This window comes from Stegostoma tigrinum, chromosome 40 (assembly GCF_030684315.1).
Source record: "Stegostoma tigrinum isolate sSteTig4 chromosome 40, sSteTig4.hap1, whole genome shotgun sequence".
In the NCBI taxonomy this organism is placed as follows: Eukaryota; Metazoa; Chordata; class Chondrichthyes; order Orectolobiformes; family Stegostomatidae; genus Stegostoma; species Stegostoma tigrinum.
In genome coordinates this window covers 2,920,052-2,940,323 of record NC_081393.1, presented here as the reverse complement: position 1 = coordinate 2,940,323, position 20,272 = coordinate 2,920,052, and positions in this window count along the sequence as shown.

Below are 20,272 nucleotides of genomic sequence, written 5' to 3'. Positions count from 1 at the left end.
AATGAAAAAACAGAAGTTTGAAGTCTGAAAAGGAGTTCCAACACACAATCCTCGGTCACCTAGAATTATTGAATCGAATATCGAGTGTCACTTTGAAGGCAACATCATGCCACCATCATTTATTAAAAAATAAAGACCTCGATGAGAAGAAAGTCACAGCTTTGTAATGTGGACTCTTGAACAAGAGAATTTGTTTTGCCCTGCTTATATTTTACCATGCATAATATTTGTGCCAAACTGTCTTTTTGTCTGTATTATTTTATTATTATTATTATTTTTTTATTTTTATTATTTTTTTTTTATTATTATTTTTTCTTTATTATTATTATTTTCTGGAATAAATAGGGAGAGAGGGGGAGGCGGACCGAAGATGGATCTCCCTATTTATTCCAGAACCCTCTCCCCATCCCCCTCTCTGATGAAGGGTCTAGGCCCAAAACGTCAGCTTTTGTGCTCCTGAGATGCTGCTTGGCCTGCTGTGTTCATCCAACTTCACACTTTGTATTCTTGCTCACTGCCGTTTAGTTTCTGATCAGGGGTACTTTTCTACTGTGGATATTTTGATAATAGGAACATTGGAATTTGGAGTGGGAGTATGCAGTTCAAACCTTTGAGCCCTCCATGGCTGACTTTAGCCAGGTCTCAACTCCACTTTGCTGTTTGCTCTGCCAGATCCATTTCTTTCTCAAATCTGTTGATTTTGTTTTGCTTCCACTGCAGTCTGGCAGAGTGAGTTCTACAGATTCACAGCCCTCTGAGAGAAAGTTTCTCCTCGTCTCAGTTTTGAACCTACCTCCTCTCACTCTATATCTATGACCTCTTGTTTGAGATTGTCCCACAAGGGGGAACATCTGCTCAGCGTCCAACTTATCAATCCACGTTCATACTTACATACCTCAATCGGATCCCCCCTCATATAAGGCAGCCCTTTCATCCGTGGAATCAATCTGATGAAGCTCTGCCTCCAGTACCACCACATCCTTTCTCAAGCAAAGAGGCCAAAACCAGACTCAGTACTCCAAGTGTGATCTCACCAATGTCTTAACTAAGTGTAACAACTCTTTTTTTATTTCTATAATCCTGTCCTTTTACAATAAATGCCACTATTCCATTTGCTTTTCTTATTATATGCTGCCCCTGCGTTCCCATTTTCTGTGATTCACACACAGACACCCATAACCCTCTGCACTATCGCACTTTGCTTCCTGTTTGAATAATATTTTGTTCTTTCTATTTTCCAGCCAAAATGGACCAGCTCACACTTTGCCACATTAGACTTCATCTGCCGGATTCTGACACATTTTCCCAGTCTATCAGAATCCATCTGTGAACTCTTTATTTCCTCATCTCTGCCTGTTTTCCCACTTATTTTCATATTATCAACTAGCTTTACTGTTTTACATTCTGTCCCTCCTAACAGATCATATAGATTTATGTAGATTATAAATAGTTGAGGTCCGAGAACTGAACTCTGCAGCATCCCACTAGTTGCAGTTCGCCATCAATGGAAGGACCCATTTGTCCTGACCCTTTGCTTTCTGTCAGTCAGCCAATCCTCTACCTAAGCCTTCGCCCTCAACCCCTGAGATCTAACCTTCTGGATCTGTCTTTTATGCAGCACCTTGTCAAATACCTTTTTGAAATCTAGACTTACCACATTCACTGGATCCCCATTATCCATCTGGAAGGTTTCCTTCTCAAAGAACTCTAGATTTGTCAAGCATGACTTGCCCTTCATGAAACCATGCTGACACTGGTGAATTGGGCTTTGTTTTTCCAAGTGTTCACTTATCCCCTCCTTTATGATTGTAGTGGTGATATTCCTGGCGTCAGAGGTCAAACTGATTGGTCTATAGTTTCCCACTGTTTGGCCATCTCCTTTTTTGGAAAAGGGTGTCACATTAGCATGTTTCCAATCACTGATACCTATCCAGAATTCAGGAAATTTTGCAATATCACAACTAAGACGTCCACTGTCTCTGCTGCCACCTCGTTTAGTACCATAGGGTGCAGGCCATCAGGCTCCGGGGATCTTATCTGCCGTAAATCTCACCCGTTCACTTCATACCTTCTCCCTAGTTACTGTAATTTTACCAAGTTCCTCTGTAGTAACTGCAGTTTTGGAAAGAAATTGTTATCTTCCACAGGAAAAACAGAGACCAAGTATTAGCTTCAGAGATAGTAGGAACTGCCGATGCTGGAGAACCTGACATAACAAGGTGTACAGCTAGATGAACACAGCAGGCCAAGCAGCATCAGAGGAGCAGGAAAGCCGACGTTATGGGTCTGGACCTTTCTTCAGAAAATGAAGACCCTTTCTGAAGAAGGGTCCAGACCCGTAACAGTGATAATGGGAACTGCAGATGCTAGAGAATCCAAGATAACAAAGTGTGGAGCTGGATGAACACAGCAGGCCAAGCAGTATCTCAGGAGCACAAAAGCTCTCTGATGAAGGGTCTAGGCCCGAAACGTCAGCTTTTGTGCTCCTGAAATGCTGCTTGTCCTGCTGTGTTCATCCAGCTCCATACTTTGTTATTCAGACCCGTAACGTCAGCTTTCCTGCTCCTCTGCTGCTTGGCCTGCTGTGTTCATCCACCTGAACACCTTGTTATCCCAGGTATTAGTTTATTGCTTTTACTATTTCTGGTTTTCCAATATTTAGCTCACCATTTTCTTCCTCAAAAGGGCCAACCTTTACTTTCACTATTCTCTTCCTCTTTATATACATGTAGAAGTTTTTGGTATTTATCATAACTTCAACTATTTTAAGAAGCAAGTCCCCAATCCTTTGACTTGAGCATCTTCATTGGATTAGATATCTGTGGTCCCTTTAGATTTAGTGTTTAGAATAACGAAAGTTCAACCTTTTTCACTACTGAATCCATCCTTCCCTACAGAGGACTTCATATTTGAAATAAAAATGCCAACCTGCCAAATGAGGTTATTGAACATGTCAGTAAAACCACATTTCTATTTGGCTAAACAATGTGGAAGTAAAGAGTGCAATAGCAGAATATTGATTATGATTTCAACCAACGTGTTAGTGGTTAAATGAGTGTGTCACTGCTCATCATTAGGAGATTTTGCTGTACTTTATATGCTTCTTGTGCCCCAAAATACAGGATATGGAGAACAGTTACGTAATGTGAAATACATGCCTAAAATCAATTGCACTCCCTTCTATTGGTGTCACTTCCCAATTTATTTGATGGAAAATGTAACCAATAATTTCCATTCTGTCAGCCAGAATGGTATTAGGATATGCTCAGCCTGTTGTAAATTAATTTGCAAGTTCTGTGAGTGTTTTGCTTTTACAGTTGCTGGGTCATCTTAGATTTAAATAACTGTCAGATTAATTCAGAAGGAATTTGCAGCTAAACACATAACTGAATGAAATCATACAGTTCTTAAGTTTGAATCCAGTGCTTTGTTTCCACTCCTCGGGCTACTAGTCAGCTGAGTGACCTTTGCAACATTTATGCTGATTTCATTTCCAGTGTACTTTTGAATGATGGTCTTTCACAAACCCCTGAGCTCAATGTGATTGAATTATAGCAAGGAAAAGCTCACGAAAAAAAATTCTTTTGCCATATGTGGGAAGGCAATTAAATTGATGTGTTCCTTGAGAGCACCTTTTCCCTTGGTTGTACCAGTTGTGAAATTTTTTAAAACTCGGATTTGTTTCACCTGAAATGATTCTTGCACTAAAACTGGAAAAGGTGAAAATGAAGAACGTTAAGCCAGCAACTGCTATCGTGAAGGCATCTCAAGAAGGAGCCTCTCACAACTGAGAAGTAAATCAATGTGAGCTCAGAGCCGCCGCTACCAGAAAGAAACCTATCATTTGTGCAACATTAGCGTACGAAGCAATTGTCTCAAAACCCTTTCATTGATTTTAATCAAGGCTTTGACCCATTTATCTTACTTAAAATGTCAGACAGGAAAGTTTTAGAGGAATTCATTGCATTTGTCTGCGAACATTGTTCATTGTTTCCTCCTGCTCCACCCTTTTGACATGAGCAGTATGAATTTCTGAAAATCTAAGCTAGACTCTTGAGTTGGACAGAAGGCCTGCCAATTGTCCCTCACTTTGCACTGTGGCAAATAATATGAGCAAGTTTGGTGACTAAAATTGTAAGTAACAGTAAACCCAATTGCAATGAGCACAGTTGCCAAGATGAGAAAATTGTGAAAAGTGAAGCCAAGTGTACAAGTTTAATCTCGTAATGGCTGGGGTAGTTTAGACTGGCCTGCCTCCTCATATAAGCCTATGCTTGTGGAGTGATCACCCTCAAGTTATACAGTACAAAATGTCTCTTTCTAATGGAAAGAGATGCCTGTGGCCTGTTGGGGATTATGGCACTGTTCATTATCAGAGGAGCAAATATGGTGATTAAAAATTAGGATTCCCTGTCAATTTTGATTTGAAGTATTAATGGACTCTACAATTGGTGGTCATACCATTAAGCTACAAATCATTTAAATCATAAAATAACTTTTGTCCAATGTTCGTGGCCTCGCCCTCATTTTCCTCCTTTTAAGAGACTCCTCATAACCTACATTTTTATCCAAGTTCTTGATCATCTTGCCAAATACGTGCTTTCATGTCTTGGGGGTCAGACTTTGTTTGAAACTACACCTAGAGAGCATTTGAGATAATAGGAACTACAGATGCTGGAGAATCCAAGATAATAAAATGTGAGGCTGGATGAACACAGCAGGCCAAGCAGCATCTCAGGAGCACAAAAGCTGACGTTTTGGGCCTAGACCCTTCATCAGAGAGGATTTAAGCATTTGAGAGCATTTGAGATGTTTTATTGTAGTAAAGGCAATAATGTAAGTTTTGTTGTCATTATATCCTGCCACAGAACAAAGCTTCATGGCCCATGAATCTAACTCCTCAAAGTGATCAGCAATCTGGGATTAATTATCTTCATCCCAAACAAGCTGCACTGTTCACTTAGGAAGCTCATGCTGTCTGAGTTTGCTTGTTTTGCGTGAACTGCTATGAGTTCATCTTGACTGTCAGCAGCAGCATGGTGGCTCAGTGGTTAAGTGCCTGACAGCACCAAGGACCTGGGCTTGATTCTACCCTCGGGTGATTGTCTGTGTGAAATTTGCACATTCTCCCTATGTTTATTCATTTTAAAGGTTGGAACATCAGAAGCAGCCTGAGTGGCTGTGGTCAAGCTCTCACAGATTGAGGATTTTAGTCAGTTTTTCTAAAGAAGAATGGTCCCAATCTGAAACGTCAGCTTTCCTGCTCCTCTGATGCTGCCTGGCATGCTGTGTTCTTCCAACTCCACACTGTGCTATCTCTGACTCCAGCATCGGTAGTTCTTACTAGCTCTGCATGCAAAGCAGTCTGAATTTGCCTTTTTGCCAATGGTTTTTTTTATGGAATGTTACTATATTAGAACAGTAAATTCGTCAGAGTTACTATATCTATTGTCTAAAAGAGTTGTTACTCCAAGCTCTTCTTTCTTTTATCTGTATTTTAATGACAATGTTTGAATAAATTGTGTTTTGCTTAACGTTGAGTAGTTTGACCAATCAAATTGCGTCTGGAACACAGCAACTGACATGTACTTTTAACACATCATGAGGCCAGAAATGGGGATGTTCACCGATGATTGCACAATGTTCAGTATCTATGTGACTCATCAGATACTGAAGCAGTTCATGTTCTGAAGCATTAAGTATCAAGTAATATTCATGCCATACAAATTCCAGGCCATGATCATCTTCAATAAGACAGAATCTAACAACCACCCCGTAACATTCAGTGGTGTGCTCATCACTGAGTCCCCTAATGTTGCATCATGGGGGTTATCATTGACCAAAAACTTCAGTGGACTTGCCATCTAAATACAACAGCTACAAGAGGAGGTCAGGGGCTTGGAATACTATGATGGATAATTCACTTCCTGACACCCCAAAGCCTGTCCATCATCTCCAAGACACAAACCTGGAACACGATCGAGTACTCCCTGCTTGTCTGGTGTGTGCAGCTCCAACAACCCTAAAAAAGCTTGACACTATCCTGGACAAAGCAGCCCATAAGACTTGCACCCCATCCACAAGCATCCATTCCCTCCAGCACCGATGCTCATTAGCAGCACTGAGTCCTATCTACAAGATGCACTCTAGAAATTCACCAAGTATCCTTGGACAGCACTTTCCAAACCCACAACCACTTCCATCCAGAACAGCATGTACATGGAGACATGACAAATAATATTGCTTTGAAAGTTTGGTACTTAATTTTTGTGGTCTCGTGTTTGAGGAATTGTGGATATCTGGCAGTTTTTTTTTCAAGGAGAAGTCAATGAAATAATGTTGGAACTTTTTAAAACAAAACATTTTCTGGTAGGTAACTGCTTGTTGACTCGAGTTGGCCTCCTTTTGTTGTCACATTCCAGTTTCTGCTTTGGATAGTGTTTGCAGTAGTTGGGGAGAACCAAAATGGAAGAAAGAATCTTCTCAGCTCAGGTGTCCTTTTTCTGAAAAAGAACCCTTGCTGTGGGCTCTTTCCTTGTAACTTGAGTCCTGGTCTAGCTGTTCTTTCATGATATTTCCTGAATGCCTAGGTCTGCGGTTGTGGTGGTGGTGGGGGGAGGGGGCGGGGGGAGGTGGGAGCAAAGAGGCAACTGCATGTGTAAAATGACAAACATCTTTGTGTGCCAGAGTATAAGATTGACAGCCACCTAAACATCTGTTCAAAATTTGCAGATCATACAAAGGTGAGTAGTAGAGCAAAGTGAGCAGAAGGCACTGAAAGTCTGCAGGGGGAGAGAGATAGTCTAAGTGAGTGGGCAAAGGTCTGGCAGATGGAGTACAATGCTGATTAGTATGAGGCCATCCATTTTGGTAGGAATAACAGCAAAATGGACTATGTTTTAAATGGTAAAACGTTGCAGCATGCTGCTCTGCAAAGGGACTTGGGTGGACTTTTGCATGAATCACTGAAGGTGGGATTGCAGGTGTAGCAGGTGATTAAAAAGGCAAATGGAATTTTGTCTGCCATTGCCTGAGGGATGGAGTTTAAAAACAGGGAGGCTATGCTGCAGCTGTATAGGGTCCTGGTGAGGCCACACCTGGAGTACTGTGTGCAGCTTTGGTCTCCTTACTTGAGAAGGGATATACCAGCACTGGGGGGGAGGGGGGGGTGCAGAGGAGAATCACTTGGTTGATTCCAGAGTTGAGAGGTTTGGATTATGAGGAGAGACTGAGTAGACTGGGCTTATACTCATTGGAATTCAGAAGAACGAGGGGAGATCTTATAGAAACATATAAGATTATGAAGGGAATAGATAAAGTGGAGGCAGGGAGGTTGTTCCCTCAAGCTGATGAAACTAGGACTTGAGGGCCTACCCTCAAAATAAAACGAAGCAGATGTAGGACTGAGGTCAGGAGGAACTTCTTCGCCCAAAGGGTTGTAATTCTGTGGAATTCCCTGCCCAGTGAAGTGGTTGAAGCTACCTCGCTGAATGTTTTTTAAGGCAAGGCTAGATAAATTTTTGAACAATAAAAGAATTAAGGGTTGTGGTGAGTGGGCGGGTGAGTGGAGCTGAGTCTCAGCCGTGATCGTATTGAATGGCGGTGCAAGCTTGAGAGGCCGAATGGCCTACTCCTGCTCCAAGTTCTTATGCTCTTTCTGCCTTCAAGAATTAAACCTTCTTACCAAGAGTGTTTTTTCACTTGTGAATCTCTACTGAGAGGAAAATATATTTCTTTTATTTGTACTGTGGATATGTTTAAATATCCTAGAGGGTAAACAGTAATATTGTATTGTTACAAACTGTGCTAAATAGTTTTTGTATCTTCTTTGAACAAATTTTGTTTAATCATAAATCACTAATTTCAAGTTTATTGAAGAAACCTGGTTGATGAATTGTTTTATTTGGAGAAAGCAAAGTGTGGTTTATATTGTGAATGGGGTAAAATAATTACAACTATTTTGTGACGCATGGGGTCATAGGAAAAGAGGAAGAAGTTGCACTCTTCCTATCTCCATTGTAAAACTATCTCGTCGGTCACCCAAGATACTATTCCTCTGAATTAAATGGTCTGGATTAACTCCGTGCTTCAATTCTAATTCTATTCATGTCAATTTTTTCCCCCAAAATGTCAGATTTTTTTGTTATCGCCTTAGATTGTAATTTTCTCATGATATTTCAAGGATCATTTTTGTCTATTTTACACGTCACACCAGAAGGAATCCAGGAATTAGTGTCTTTGGCTTTGTAACATGCATTGCTTATAGTTCGTAAGTGGGACCTCCTGTTTCTGAAGTATTTTCCTTGTTAAACAATTCAAATGCCTCAACAACTGAGCCGTTGGCAGATTTAACATTACTGCAATTGCCAAACCTCAAAGGAATGACAGAATACAATCAGTTCTTCCTTCCCATTGATTCACTCTCACTTTCAGATTGTGTTTTAGAAGTCTCTGATTTTTTTATTGCAGAGCAATCCAGCGAGGAAATGTTGCATTAGCTCGATGTGCTTTTATATAATCATAGAATCATAGAGTTAAACAGGATGGAAACAGACCCTTTGATCCAACAAGTCCATGCCGAACATCCCACCTGCCTGCTCCTGGCCCTTATACCTCCAAATCTTTCCTATTCATATATCCATCCAAACGTCTTTTAAATGCTGTAATTATACCCGCATCCACCACTTCAGCAGTCAGTTCATTTCACATACAAACAAGCCTCTAAAAAAACATTTGCTCTTATGTCTTTTTGAAATCTCTCTCCCACCTTAAAAATGTGCCACGTAGTCTTGAAGTTCCCTACCTTAGGGAAAGGACAACTACCAACAACTCTGTCTATACCTGTCATTATTTTAGAAGCTTCTATCAGGTCACCTTTATATTCTTCAAAAGCTTTCTTTACACAGAGGTTATTTTTGGGAGAATCTTTATCCATTTTCATAAATGACCTCTTCCAGGGATATGCTATTCTTGGGTTTCTCTTTTTGAAGCTTCTTGAATAGACTAGGAGCCTGAGGCAGCAGGCCATGCCACTGTGTATTACAAGAGGAGTGTGATAAAAGGCAACAACATTTTGTTGGAGCTTGCAACCATATCAGTAGCTTGCCATGTTCTGTCATGAGAGAGAACAGAGCTTGCAGTTGAAAGTTGTGCTCGTTTTAGTAATGATTGGGGAGGCATTTCTGGAACGTGAAATAGTATGTTTTCAGACTTGGAAGATGCATTACTATCTATTCACATATTTTATGAAGTAGCATTTATCTCCTTTGCATTCATTGTGGTTGCTCAAAAATTGATGCCAGACCATTCAGCAAACCTACGAATCGTACCTTCCCAAATATGTGTAAATTAATTTTCACTCAGAAATTAGGACTGCATTTGATTATGAGGACAAGGTTCATAGATGAGGTTTGTATTTCCTGAGAAGGGAAGATTCAGTGCTCTTCTATTGGTGTGTATAAAATGATTAAAGGCTTTGTTAAGATCGATGAAGATAAGCTACTTTTTCTGGGAAGATGCAGAACAACCTTAAAATTAGAGCCAGGCCATTAAGGGAGGTGTTGCAGAGCAGTTCTTGAGCATTGTCAAAAATGCTTGTCAAGGTTTGGAACACTTTTGAAATCTGAGAATATGAGATTGATAGATTCCATTTTTGGTGGCCACACCTTTATTTTCAATGCAGTAAACTCAAGGACTCTTTACCTCTCCCTTAATACTTGTTCTCCTTCTATAAGACGTTGCTTAAAAAATCCTCCTTAATCAGGCTTTTGGTTGACTGACCAAATAACTGCGTTGTGGTTCAGTTCCAGATTTTGTCTGACAGCTGTCTACTGTAGCACCCTGTGACATATAACTACATTAAAAGTACTATGTAAATCCAAGTTTTTGTTGTTGTAATGCTTGTTACCCTCCCTGCCCCGCAATTTTCATTGTTTTTCGTATGCAAAGGCAGCTTCCGTTCAGGCGCCCAGTAAAGAATGCACTGTGTCCTTGTTCCACTTGGTGTAACGTTTCAAAACTGCTGTCAATTGAAGGCATTTGGCACAATTCCTGCTGGAGTTGTAGATCTCTGTGCATTCCAGATGGCATCATTACTTTAAGCATTGCAGAGTCAGGAGGAGGTGGCTGGTAAGTTGGAACCAATTGCACATGGACAAGAACAAAATTGCTGGAGAAGCTCAGCTGGTTTGGCAGCATCTGTGAAGGAAAAAAAGTTAACATTTCAGGTCTGGTGACCCTTCCTCAGAACGGTTCAGAGCTCTCAGTTCTGAGGAAGGGCCACCGGAACCGAAACGTTAACTCGGTTTTTTCCTTCACAGATGATGCCAGGCCTGCTGAGCTTCTCCAGCAATTTTGTTTTTGTTCCTGATTTACGGCATCCGCAGTTCTTTTGGTTATAATTTAGAAGCATTTGGTTTCTTTCAACATTGATTGCAAAACAAAATAGCTTGCATTTTCACTGACGATTGTCCATGACTTGTCATTTGTTGTGTTTCTATTTCTGTGCATGACAAGCAGACTCGGAGGCAATGAAGAAACGGTTTGTTAGCTGAAATTTTTGTGCATCACAAAATCATTTTAAGAGTCTTTTTTATGATATATTCATTCCATTAAAAATTGAAGTATCTAAAATTTGTGGAAGCAAATATATCTGAAGATGTTTTCTTTGTTTCTGTCCAAATATTGCTGACTTGCAGCTTTATCAAATTTGTTTCTCTGTCATGGAGGTTTTAAATGTTTAATTTCCCAATTTGCACACCAATTCTTTGCTTTCTTAGAAGCCTTGCTCCAAGTACTCTGGAGTCATATCCTCGTGGCTCTGACATCCATCAGTGTTTTCTGAGCTTAATAATGGCACACATCAACTCCAGCCTCCCAGATTGCCTTGATCCACTACAGTTCACCCATCACAATAGGTCCACCACAGACACCATCTCCCTGGCCTGACACTCATCCCTAGAACATCTGGACAACAAGGACAATGATGTCAGACTCCTATTTGTTGGCTTTAGCTGTGACTTGTACACTGTAGTCCCAATCAAACTCATCTCCAAAGTCCAAGACTTACGACTCTTCGGCTGGATCCTCGAATTCTTGACCCACAGGCTGCAATCAGTAAGGACAGATGACGACACAACCTCCACAATAACCCTCCACACCGGTGCCCCACAAGGCTGTGTACACAGCCCTTTACTATACCCTTTATGTGTGGCATGATTGTGTGGCAAAATTCAGCACTAATTACATTTACAAACCTGTGACACCACTGGAGTGGGTTGGATCTCAAACAGCAACAAGGCAGAGGACAGGAAAGAGATAGACAGCTCAATGGCATGGTGTGAAAACAGTTTCTTCCTCACTGTCAGCAAAACCAAAGAGCTGATCATCGACTTGGGGAAGCAGGGTGGAGGAAGTGCCCATCTTTATCAAGGTCCTGAGATGAAAGTGGTCAAGAGCTTCAAGTTGCTCGGAGTAAATATCATCAACAATCTTTCCTGATTCATCCACATACACTCAAGAAAGCACACCAGCATCTCTACTTCCTCAGAAGGCATGTCCACAATGACTTGCCAATTTTTATTGACGCACCACAAAAAGCATCCAATCTAGTCACATCACAGGTTAGTATGGCAACTGCTCTGCTCAAGACCGCAAGAAATTACAGAGAGTTGTGAACACAGTCCAGTCCATCACAAAAACCAGCCTTATTTCTATTGATTCCATCTACGCTTCCTACTGACTCAGTAAAGCAGCCAACATACTCAAAGATCCCTCCCACTCCAGTTATATTCTCTTAGACCTTCTTCCATCAGGCAGTGGATACAGAAGTTTGAAAACCTGTATTAAGAGGTTCATGAACAGCTCCTTCCCTGATATTATCAGACTTATGAATGAACCTCTCATATTTTAGAGTCGATGTTTCTCTACACCTTCTCTGTAGCTGTAAAACTAGTCTGAATTCTGCTCTCTTATCCTGATGTGCTTACATGAGGTGTGATTTGTCTGGTTCTCATGCAGAACATTATTTCAATGCACCTCAGTACATGGGACAATAATAAATCAAATCAAATAACTGTCAAGCTCAAGTGAATCTGGTATCCCATTATCCTGATGTACACTCCCAGTATGGTTGATCTTGCCTATGTCTTGATACAAAGCTTATACATTGATGGCCTGGTCATGATCCAATTCTTGTTTGTTGGGGCTCGCTGTGTATAGCTCCTGCATTTCCTACATTACAGCACTGACATTTGGATCAATACTCTTCAGTCCGCTTGATCGCAGGAAACCCCATGGTGTCCCCATGATGATATTCTTTTCTCACTTCTGAAATGGTGGCTCAACTCAATTTCTTTTCCCAATAAGTGATCAACTGCCACTGAAGCAGTGTAAGCCTGAAGGACAGCTACAAGTAAGCGATCAGTCAATTTTGAGGATGTGTACAGTTGGTTCTAAAATAGCAAGGAACCCCTGCAATTGTGACATCAGGGTTCACTGGCATTATGCAAACCCCTTGAATTAATTACCGCTTTATAGTTAGATCAAAATGTACATATTATTGAAATTAATATTATTAGTACTGACCAATAGTCTTTTGGTTGCAACATTAACTGTTGTCTGCCATCTCACCTGGCTGTAAAAAGATATCAGAACAGTAAGAGGGGAAAATAAGATCCTGGCCGCTATTTATCCCACAATGAAATAGTTCAATTATTATTAACACATTGCTGTTTGTGGGAGTTTACAAACTGACACATTTTTTGCTTCAAAATGCTTAATTAGATGTCAAGTGCTTTGGGACATGATGAGAATATGCACGGTGCTCTCGAAATATAAGGCATTCTTTCTTCGCTGGGTTGCAACTCTGCATTTTATGTCTGTGTTCCCATAAACTATGCAGTTTTTGAGGTAAGAAAGTGTGGGGCTGGATGAACACAGCAGGCCAAGCAGCATCTTAGGAACACGAAAGCTGACGTTTCGGGCCCAGACCCTTCATCAGAAAAGGGGGATGGGGAGAGGATTGTGAAATAAATAGGGAGAGAGGGGGAGGCAGAGTCAAGCTGGATAGAGGAGTCGATAGGTGCAGAGGAGAGTATGGGTGGGGAGATAGGGAGGGGATAGGTCAGCCCAGGGAGGACACACAGGTCAAGGGGGCGGGATGAGGTTAGTAGGTAGGAAATGGAGGTGAGGCTTGAGGTGGAAGGAGTGGATAAGTGAGAGGAAGAATGGGTTAGGCAGGCAGGGACGAGCTGGGCTGGCTTTGGGATATGATCTCTCCCTCTCTCTCCATTTAAATAAGCATGTTTCCCTATCTACATATGTGCCCCCATTTCACTCCATTTTTAAAACTGTCAAACTCACATGATCAAAATATCCCGGACAGACTGTTTGTGTTGTTCTCACAACTTGCTTTCTGACCTGGTTGGTATTGTCAGTAAAGTTGGCTACAATATTCTCAGTCCCTTCGTCTTGTCATTCATACAGATGTTCAATAATTGATGATACTACACTGATCCATGAGGTCCTGATCAGTTCTAGTTTGCTGAACTGAGATGATCCATTTATCCTCTTTGTCTCTGTTACCAGGGTTAGCCAATCCTCTACCTGAGCTCATACCTCACCCCCAATGACAGGAACTCTTGCCTCATGCAGTAACGCTAGTCTTGGCACCTTATCAAATGATGCCACCCGAAGGTTGCAGGAACAGCAACTCATATTCCACTTGGGAACCCTGCAGCCCAATGGAATCAATGTGGATTTAACCAGCTTCAAAATCTCCCCTCCCTGCCACTGCATCCCAAAACCAGCCCAGCTCATCCCCACCTCCCTAACCCATTCTTCCTCTCACCTATCCCCTCCTCCCACCTCCATTTCCTGCCTACTAACCTCATCCCGCCCCCTTGACCTGTCCGTCCTCCCCAGACTGACCTATACCCTCCCTACCTCCCCACCCATACTCTCCTCTCCACCTATCTTCTCCTCTATCCATCTTCAGTCCGCCTCCCCCTCTCTCCCTGTTTATTTCAGAATCCTCTCCCCATCCCCCTTTTCTGATGAATGGTCTCGGCCCGAAACATCAGCTTTCGTGCTCCTAAGATGTTGCTTGGCCTGCTGTGTTCATCCAGCCCCACACTTTGTTATCTTGGATTCTCCAGCACCTGCAGTTCCCATTATCTCTGATCACAGTTTTTGAGGTAGTTTCATATCTCCAGGATCTACAGGTTAATCTTTGTTGGTAAAGGGGTTTTTAAACACCAATTTCCAAGTTGAAGACTGCATAACAAAGAAATTCTGGTGCTTCACACACTTAACTCTCAGGTCATGTCACAATCACAACAGGACTTTTCTAAACAGTTCTAAAATAATTTATATTTTGACATATAAACTCAAAATATGAGTCCTGAGGAACGGTCACCGGACCCAAAACGCTAACTCTGTTTTTCCCTTCACAGATGCTGCCAGACCTGCTGAGCTTCTCCAGCAACTTTGTTTTTGTTCCTGATTTACAGCATCCACAATTCTTTCGGTTTTTATTCAAAATATAAATTGTTTTTTTTAATTTTGTATTGTCATGTTTTTGTTTGGAAAGGTGGTCAGTGAGAGGAGAAATTTATAAGGACTGTCTTTGTTAATTGGTGCATTGTGGTTGACAACAGCAGAAATCCATTATGTGATGATATGTGCTCATTTGTTAGTTGCTAACAGATTGGCAAGAATGATTGCCAATAAGTGCTTTCCAAAGTGTTGCTGGGGATTGTGCTTTGCCTCTTGCTGTCTATGCCTGCTTTAAAGAAGGCCTTTAAGTTGTTCGCACAATAGATGAGAAAATCACAAGACCCAGGTCGAGGAAACTGTTCAGAAAGCAACAAACGCTGGAGGTGACAGCGGGTCAGACAGCTTTTCAAGGCATCTCAGCCTCCTCAATTACAGTTTAATTCAACTGACGCAGCTTGTTAAAGCTCACAATTAGAATAAAAACAGAAATTTCTGCAAAATCTCAAAGAAATCATAGTTAATGTTTTGGATCCAGCGACCCTTCTTCAGAACTCGGAAAAGAATGGCTTTTATTTAGAAGACAGGGTGAGGAAAGGGAGGAAGAGTCAATATTATGTGGAAGTAGAGACCAAAGAGGGAGAAAAACAGTTGAACAGACTATGGAGTGGTTAAAGGTCAGTTTTGGGGAATGAATAGCTGCTAATGGGGACAATTAGTGGCTTAGAATGGGTAGTGTGTGGTAGCAGCCCATGTAATAACAAAACCTGGTGTGGGTGGGTGGAGGAAAGCATGGGGAAAGGTGCGCAAACCCTAAAATTGTTGAACTCGACATTAAATCCACAGGGCTACAGGGTTCCCAAGTCAACAATCAGAACATTTGCCCTCTGCTTCAGGTTTTCAGCAGTTTGTTGTCAGTGCTATGGAGTTTAAAGTTTTTGAGAAGCTTTGTAGCTCGGGTAGTAGATGAAGTTGTACACCTGCTCACTGAGCCGGTGGGTTTGATTGCAATCGTTTTGTCACCCTGCTAGCTAATGTTGTCAGTGCGCCTCCAGTGAAGCATCGTTGTTCTGTCCCACTTGTTATTTGTCGGCCTCGGTTTGCTGGTGTGGTTGGTATTATTTCCAGTGGTTTCTGCACAGGGTCTAATTCAATGTATTTGATGATGGAGTTCTGGTTGGAATACCAGGCCTCCTGGAATTCCCTGGGGTGTCTCCATTTGGCTTGTGTGGTTATCAATGTGTTGTCCCAGTCGAATTCATGTCCACCATTGTGTGTAGTGAGACAGTGAGAATTGGTTGTGTCTCTTGGTAGTCACACCAACCACCCCAGCAAACCGAGGCATATAAGTAACAAGTGGGACAGAACACCGATGCTTCGCTGGAGGTGCACTGCCAATGTTACCTTGTAGGGTGACGAAACGTTTGCAACCAAACCCGCCAGCTTGGTGAGCATGTCTCCAGCTGCAGTGCTGTGGAGTGCTGCATTGACAGAGATGCCAGCTTCTGATCAGTATGTTCAACCTAAAATGTATTTTCTCTCTCCAGGTGTATATAAAATATCCCCCAAAAAGTTGGAAGAAGGCATGTATCTCTGTCATCGTTTTTCTTCATTCATGAGAAGTAAAAACATTGGTATGGATGAGTCGGGTCGAATGTGCTGAACAGTGTTTGTGGATAGCATAGTTCAGTTGATGAACTTGTTGTTTAGTTGCTGTTTGCAAGATCCTTCTGCACCCACATTCGTTGTATGTTTGTGTCCATAGTTAGCATGACTGAACCTAATTTCTAATTCTTTGAGCGTTCCTGGTGAAAGCAAAAGCAGTGTAAGTTATTTATCTTAGTCAAAAGTTGTCTATGTGCCCAAAAAGCTGCGAATATTGGAAATCTGAAACAAAAATAGAAATTGCTAGAAAAGCTCAACAGTTGAGGCAATATCTGTTGAGAGGAAGCAAAGTTATTTTTCTGTTCACAGATGCTGCCAGACTGCCAAGTGTCACCAGCAATTTTTGCATTTGTATGTGTCTGTGCGAGCTCTGTACAAGTCCAATTTCAGCCAGTCCCACTCGCCTGCACTTTCCCCTTGGCCCTGCAAATTATTTCTCTTCCGGGGTTTATTTAATTTCTTTAAAACTTACAAACAAATCTGTTTTCTTCACATTCAGAAGCATTGAACTCAAATCCCAACCATTCAGTGCGTGAAAACATTTTCCTCAGTTTTCCATTGCATTGGGTAGTATCTCACGTGTTTTTTCTGTCTTGACTCCTTCAAAAAGGGAACAGTTTTCACTGTGCCCTGACTCTTCATAATATTGAACAACTGTGTTAAAACTCATCTCAGCTATGACAAGGAGAATGCTTGGTTCTGTCACTGAAGTTTCTCACTCTGAAAATGACTTTTTAAATCTTTTCTGCATTCTGTGTGATTCTTGTCCATACTTCCTAAGTGTGAAAACGATGCACAAAAACTCTGAAGCTTTCTTTGTAGCACAGCAGCATTGGCAGTAATAACAAATAAAAAGGGGAGGCAATGGCCAAATGGTATTATCGCTGAACTGTAAATCCAGAGACCTGGATAACATTCTGGGGACCCTGGTTCGAATCCCACCATAGCAAATATGTGAAATTAAGAATCTAATTGTCGGAAGAACCTAACTGGTTCACTGATATCCTTTAGGGAAGGAAACTACCATCATTATCTGGTCTGGCCTACATGTGACTCCAGACCCACAGGAATGTGGTTGACTCTGAACTGCCCTCTAGGCAATTAGGGATGGACAATAAATGCTGCCTAGCCAGCGAAGTTCTCATCCCATTAGTGAATGAAAACAACTGGAGGGATCTTGCCACTAGACGTTCAAAAGTGCAACAACATGTCCACCAAACCACATTTTGATTTGATACACAATGTCTTAATCACAAGACAATGGCAGAAGTAGTGTCAAGAAAAGGAGGCATATCCATATTGACCTACCTCATGGTGTGTCCTCCCCATGTTTCTAAAGATCAGCAGATGAAGAATTAGCCTGATTACTCACACATAAATACCCACTGCAGAAACATGCAATCCTGAATATATGTCATCTTTGAATCCCGGTGTAGAATCTCGTGTCATGCTCTGATCATCTTCACAGGTGTCATGAATGAGGTTTTTGCAAGGTAAATTTTTCTTTTGAAAGCAATACTCTGCAAGAATGGAGCCTTTGAGCTGATCTCATTGTATATCAAACTACAACTCAAAACTTTCACAGAACATTGATAATACTGATCTTGTGACACTTTTCCCAGCTCCTTTTTGATGGATGGTAATCCAAAGCTTTCCCGTTGTTTTATTCTCATGTCCAACATTTCTTGAGAAGGAGGAAATAGCTCCTTACATGTATTTGTATGATAAGCTTCTCCTGTGTTAATGTATTCTGTAATGACTCTTGCCACTGACGTGAAAATGTGAACGAACGTAACAATGAAATTGGAGTTGCTCCAGAAACCACCTCATACTATTGTCAAAAATGGCATTTTGTTTATTTATCAGGCATAAGTGCTTCATCTGAAAGACATCAGACAGAGACATTTGATGTTTATAAACAGTTGAAGGAGCAATGTGACTAATTGTTCACCATACGTTCAGTATGCTCGGATGGTAATTTCCTGAGAGCTGATCCTGCTGTACCTATGAATTGAACTGTAAGTGCAGAAACTTGTATCAAACTGTTCTGTGAGGTTTCTTGGCACCTGACCACTTGCAATAATGACTGGTAGGAGAACCCTTCTGCTTTTCTTTCTAATTGTGCATTGGGAATTTTCATACGAGGTTTGAGCATACTGTTAACTATGTCACGATCCACTGGGCTCATGGACTGGATATCAGATCCCACTATTCCTGGAGTTGCAACAGTTGTGAAAATTTAATGTAACAATCGCACATTACTATTTGCCTCTGACTCACTGCCACCCTGGATAAAAGCAAACTGTGTCAGCTTTCTTCAGTAATAATAAAAAAACTATTTATTTATTTTAACACTCTCTCTTACCTTCAACAGGAACAGTAAAGGAACTGGATTTCTAATCTATGTAACTTGAACTATGTAACTTTTAAAATAAATATGCATACAAAGAAAAACTGACAGACACTTATTATGAGTGAAGAGGGAAGAAAACAGTTCTGTATCATTATTCCAAAATCTTAAAAAGAAACTGTAGATACGTTGGTCCCTTCATCCTTTTCATTTCTTTATTGATTCCTTGATGTTATTTGAATATGATAAATATTCTACTTCACTGGATGTGAGTTTGCTCACTGAGCTGGAAGGTTAGTTTTCAGACGTTTCGTCACCATTCTAGGTAACATCATCAGTGAGCCTCCGATGAAGCGCTGGTGTTATGTCCCGCTTTCTATTTATCTGTTTAGGTTTCCTTGGGTTGGTGATGTCATTTCCTGTTCTTTTTCTCAGAGGGTGGTAGATTGATTTGGAGCCAATGTGTTTGTTGATGGCGTTCCGGTTGGAATGCCATGCTTCTAGGAATTCTCGTGTGTGTCTCTGTTTGACTTGTCCTAGGATGGAAAACGACATGACCCACTATCACTAGTATCCTTACATACAGTTGAGGAAGGACACCACTTTGATTGGGAAGCACATCCATCCTAGGACAAGCCACACAGAGACATGCATGAGAATTCCTAGAAGCATGGCATTCCAACCGGAACGCCATCAACAAACACATTGATTTGGAGCCAATCTACCACCCTCTGAGAAAAGAACAGGAAATGACATCACCAATGCAGGAAATGACATCAGCAACCCAAGGAAACCTAAACAGATAAATAGAAAGCAGGACATAAGACCAGCGCTTCACCGGAGGCTCGCTGATAATGTTACCTAGAATGGTGATGGAACGTCTAAAAACTAACCTTCCAGGTGAGCGAGCAAACTCACATCCAGAACCTCTACCTGAGCTACAAATCTTCTCAAAACTCGCTATTCTACTTCACTGGTTACCATCCTGCCTCATACTGGATAATCCGTTTGGTTCCTTCCCTGTCACCACTTTAACCCGAGAGCTGTGCAAGTTGATTTCCCTCAGGACCCAACCAAGTTCTTTTTAATTGGCTGGCAAAATCAATTTTCACCACTGTCCTAAGCCACTAATTAAATGTGAATGCCACAAACTGCATAGGACATTTTTTTTCCTTTCACCCTTTTTCCATCTCTTTCCTGGAACCTTATATCTGTGTCCCCTGTATGATTTCATTTTTTTTCATTTAAAGGATGTGGGCATCACTGGCCATGACAACATTTATTGCCCACTCCTAATTGTCCAGAGGGCAGTAAAGAATTAACCATGTTGGTGTGTGTATGGAGTCACATGTTTGCCAGACCTCACAAGGACAGCAGTTTACTTTCATAAAGAACATGAGTGAACCAGATGGGTTTTTCCAACAATCTACAATTGTTTCAGGATCATTACGAGAATCTTATTCCAGAGACTTTAAATTTAATTAAAATCGCACCATCTGCTGTGGCAGGATTTCACCCTCCATCCTCAGGTCATTTCCTGGATCTCTATTATTGGTCTAGCAATAACACCACAAGACCATTGCTGGTCTGTCAGCTCCCATCTGCCAATGGGAACAGATTTCCTTTGTTGGCCTCATCTAATGCTGTCATTATCCTCTGCTGTTCTGTCAGGTCTCCTCTCAGTGTCTTTTGCTGCACCTGATTATGGAACATGAAGGTACAGCCCTTGAGAAACTTCACAGGACAGGCTTGAAGTAAGATCCT